We start from the raw sequence: 5000 nt of genomic DNA, 5'->3' as shown, positions 1-5000 counted from the left end.
TGGCCTGTGTGCAAGGCTAGTGTGCAAGGCTTGTATGCAAGGCTAGTGTGCAAGGCTGGTGTGCAAGGCTTGTGGGCAAGGCTGGTGCGCAAGGCTAGTTCCCAAGGGTTGTGTGCAAGGCTAGTGCCCAAGGCAAGTGCGCAAGGCTCGTGCCCAAAGCTAGTGCGCAAGGCTTGTGTGCAAGGCTACTGCGATGGGCCAGTGCCCAAGGCTTGTGAGCAAGGCTTGTATGCATGGCTTGTGTGCAAGGCTAGCGTCCAAGGCTTGTGCGCATGGCTTGTGCGCAAGGCTTGTGTCCAAGGCTTTTGTGCAAGGCTCGTGCGCAAGGCTAGTGTGCAAGGCTTGTGCGCATTGGCAGGTAGCCCACCAGCATGCACGATCCAAATGCCACTCACGCGACAACACGGTGCCAAGCCGGGCATGGTGTGCACTCAAAACCAATCAACGGACAGAGGTCATGCGTCATGGGGGGGATCTAGCAAGGCCATGGGGAAGGTCATGGAGGACCTTGGAAGCAAGCGCAAGACGAGAGCGAATCGAACAAGGGGCCAGGACGGGGCCTTGTGCCCATGGTCTTCGCAAGACAGCGTCCAAGGCACCCGAAAGCCCAAGGGAACCCAAACCCGGCCGACACTTGCAATCGCACATGCTCTCTGCAACACACCATCAATGCCGCCCAACGGGGCCAGCACGAGCAGTCCTCCGCGGTCCCCTGGCCCTGCGCACGTTTGTCTTCGAAACCGAGCATCAATGCCACAGAAAGTGCCGGGGCGCCAGCTGGAGCCATCATCCGCGTTGCCATGGCTCGCTTGGCCTTGGCTTGCCAGGCCCCGACACGAGCAATCGCGCATTTTCTTTGCAACCGACCATCAATGCCGCCCAACGGGGCCAGCACGAGCAGTCATCCGCGGTCCCCTGGCCCTGCGCACGTTTGTCTTTGAAACCGAGCATCAATGCCACAGAAAGTGCCGGGGCGCCAGCTGGAGCCATCATCCGACGTGCCATGGCTCTGGTCCCATGGTCTTCGCAACCGAGCATTCGTGACACCCGCGGGGCCAGGACACCAACCCTTCCGACACGAGCATTCGCGCATGTTCTTTGGCCACACAACGGCGCCAGCACGAGCAAAATCATCCGCGGTGGGGTGGCCTTGCACGGCCTTTTGTCTTTGGAACCAACCATCAGTGCCACGGGAAGTGCCGGAGTCCCGGCATCCGCGGTGCCAAGTCATTGCGCCCTTGGTCTCTGCAGCGGGGCATGCCGGGCACTCCCAACCATTGCAAGCAAGCAAGCAAGCAAGAAAGAAAGTAAGTAAGTAAGTAAGTATTACATATAGGGGCGGGACATGCGGGGAGATCTGCGAAACGTGCATTACGGGGCACACGCGTACCTACCGGGGCATACCGACCCCTATTGGGGCACACGTGTGCATATCGGGGCATACCGGGCCTATCGGGGCACACGCGTACATACCGGGGCATACCGAGCCCTACTGGGGCACACGTGCGCATATCGGGGCGTACCAAGCCTATCGGGGCATACGCATGTATCCCAAGGCATACCGAGTCTATCCGGGCATACGCGTTCATACCGGGGCGTAACGGGCCTATCGGGGCATACTTGGGCATATCCGGGCAAAAAATGCCCAAAACTTGCGCAACCTTGGCAACCGTGGTCCATTCCTCTCTATATGCCTAGCCTTGCCAACCGTGGTCCATTCCTCACTATATGCCATGGCCTTGTGCCCATGGTCTTCCCAAGACAGCGTCCAAGGCCCCCGGAAGGCCAAGGGAGCCCAACCCAGCAATGCCCTGCTATGGCAAGCCAAGGCCAAGCATTCCGGTGCCTATCCGGGCAAAAATGCAATTCCTCTCTATATGCCTAGCCTTGGCAACCGTGGTCCATTCCCCACCATATGCCATGGCCTTGTGCCCATGGTCTTCCCAAGACAGTGTCCAAGGCGCCCGGAAGGCCAAGGGAGCCCAACCCAGCAATGCCCTGCTTTGGCAAGCCAAGGCCAAGCATTCCGGTGCCTAACCTTGGCAACCGTGGTCCTTTCCTCACCATATGCCATGGCCTTGTGCCCATGGTCTTCGCAAGACATCGTCCAAGGCGCCCAAAAGGCCAAGGGAGCCCAACCCAGCAATGCCTTGCTAGGACAAGCCAAGGCCAAGCATTCCGGTGCCTATCCGGGCAAAAACGCCCAAAGCATGCCCATTCCTTAGCCTATCCAGGCAAAAACGCCCAAAATCTGCACATTCTAGTGCCTATCCGGGCAAAAACGCCCACCAGCATGCCACCCTCCTATAGGGTTTGCGCAACCAACCAGCCTAACCACCAGTGGCAACCAAAGGTGCTGTTAGCGACGACTTCTGAAGACGCAACGAGACGCGACGTGTTTGCGCCCAGACGCGACGAGACGATGCGGGATCTGCGCCCAAGAATGCCTAGACCCGTCGACTTGATGCGGGATCAGCTCGCCCAAGCATGCCTAGTGTGCAAGGCCTGTGTGCAAGGCTAGTGTCCAAGGCTAGTGTGCAAGGCTCATGTGGAACGCTAGTGCGCAAGGCTAGTGCCCAAGGCTTGTGTGCCAGGCCCGTGTGCAAGGCTAGTGTCCAGGGCTTGTGTGCATTGCTTGAGTGCAAGGCTTGTGTGCATTGCTCGAGTGCATGGCTTGTGTGCAAGGGTTGTGCGCAAGGCTAGTGTGCGGGGCTTGTGCGCATGGCTAATGTGCACGGCTTGTGTGCATGGCTACCGTGCAAGGCTAGTTTGCATGGCTAGGGTGCAAGGCTCGCATGCGAGGCTAGTGTGCAAGGCTGCGTGCAAGGGAAGCGTGCAGGGCGAGTGTGCGAGGCCACTGTGCACGGCGCCAGCACTAGCGAGCCATCATCCGCGTTGCCATGGCTCGCTTGGCCTTGGCTTGCCAGGCCCCGACACGAGCAATCGCGCATTTTCTTTGCAACCGACCATCAATGCCGCCCAACGGGGCCAGCACGAGCAGTCATCCGCGGTCCCCTGGCCCTGCGCACGTTTGTCTTTGAAACCGAGCATCAATGCCACAGAAAGTGCCGGGGCGCCAGCTGGAGCCATCATCCGACGTGCCATGGCTCGCTTGGCCTTGGCTTGCCGGGCCCCGACACGAGCAATCGCGCATTTTCTTTGCAACCGACCATCAATGCCGCCCAACGGGGCCAGCACGAGCAGTCATCCGCGGTCCCCTGGCACTGCGCACGTTTGTCTTTGAAACCGAGCATCAATGCCACAGAAAGTGCCGGGGCGCCAGCTGGAGCCATCATCCGACGTGCCATGGCTCTGGTCCCATGGTCTTCGCAACCGAGCATTCGTGACACCCGCGGGGCCAGGACACCAACCCTTCCGACACGAGCATTCGCGCATGTTCTTTGGCCACACAACGGCGCCAGCACGAGCAAAATCATCCGCGGTGCGGTGGCCTTGCACGGCCTTTTGTCTTTGGAACCAACCATCAGTGCCACGGGAAGTGCCGGAGTCCCGGCATCCGCGGTGCCAAGTCATTGCGCCCTTGGTCTCTGCAGCGGGGCATGCCGGGCACTCCCAACCATTGCAAGCAAGCAAGCAAGCAAGAAAGAAAGTAAGTAAGTAAGTAAGTATTACATATAGGGGCGGGACATGCGGGGAGATCTGCGAAACGTGCATTACGGGGCACACGCGTACCTACCGGGGCATACCGACCCCTATTGGGGCACACGTGTGCATATCGGGGCATACCGGGCCTATCGGGGCACACGCGTACATACCGGGGCATACCGAGCCCTACTGGGGCACACGTGCGCATATCGGGGCGTACCAAGCCTATCGGGGCATACGCATGTATCCCAAGGCATACCGAGTCTATCCGGGCATACGCGTTCATACCGGGGCGTAACGGGCCTATCGGGGCATACTTGGGCATATCCGGGCAAAAAATGCCCAAAACTTGCGCAACCTTGGCAACCGTGGTCCATTCCTCTCTATATGCCTAGCCTTGCCAACCGTGGTCCATTCCTCACTATATGCCATGGCCTTGTGCCCATGGTCTTCCCAAGACAGCGTCCAAGGCCCCCGGAAGGCCAAGGGAGCCCAACCCAGCAATGCCCTGCTATGGCAAGCCAAGGCCAAGCATTCCGGTGCCTATCCGGGCAAAAATGCGATTCCTCTCTATATGCCTAGCCTTGGCAACCGTGGTCCATTCCCCACCATATGCCATGGCCTTGTGCCCATGGTCTTCCCAAGACAGTGTCCAAGGCGCCCGGAAGGCCAAGGGAGCCCAACCCAGCAATGCCCTGCTTTGGCAAGCCAAGGCCAAGCATTCCGGTGCCTAACCTTGGCAACCGTGGTCCTTTCCTCACCATATGCCATGGCCTTGTGCCCATGGTCTTCGCAAGACATCGTCCAAGGCGCCCAAAAGGCCAAGGGAGCCCAACCCAGCAATGCCCTGCTAGGGCAAGCCAAGGCCAAGCATTCCGGTGCCTAACCTTGGCAACCGTGGTCCTTTCCTCACCATATGCCATGGCCTTGTGCCCATGGTCTTCGCAAGACATCGTCCAAGGCGCCCAAAAGGCCAAGGGAGCCCAACCCAGCAATGCCTTGCTAGGACAAGCCAAGGCCAAGCATTCCGGTGCCTATCCGGGCAAAAACGCCCAAAGCATGCCCATTCCTTAGCCTATCCAGGCAAAAACGCCCAAAATCTGCACATTCTAGTGCCTATCCGGGCAAAAACGCCCACCAGCATGCCACCCTCCTATAGGGTTTGCGCAACCAACCAGCCTAACCACCAGTGGCAACCAAAGGTGCTGTTAGCGACGACTTCTGAAGACGCAACGAGACGCGACGTGTTTGCGCCCAGACGCGACGAGACGATGCGGGATCTGCGCCCAAGAATGCCTAGACCCGTCGACTTGATGCGGGATCAGCTCGCCCAAGCATGCCTAGTGTGCAAGGACTGTGTGCAAGGCTAGTGTCCAAGGCTAGTGCCCAAGGCT

This window comes from Tasmannia lanceolata, unplaced genomic scaffold (assembly GCF_043159265.1).
Source record: "Tasmannia lanceolata isolate RefF3 unplaced genomic scaffold, GAP_Taslan_0.1 ptg000066l, whole genome shotgun sequence".
Taxonomy (NCBI): Eukaryota; Viridiplantae; Streptophyta; class Magnoliopsida; order Canellales; family Winteraceae; genus Tasmannia; species Tasmannia lanceolata.
This window is presented reverse-complemented; position numbering follows the sequence as displayed.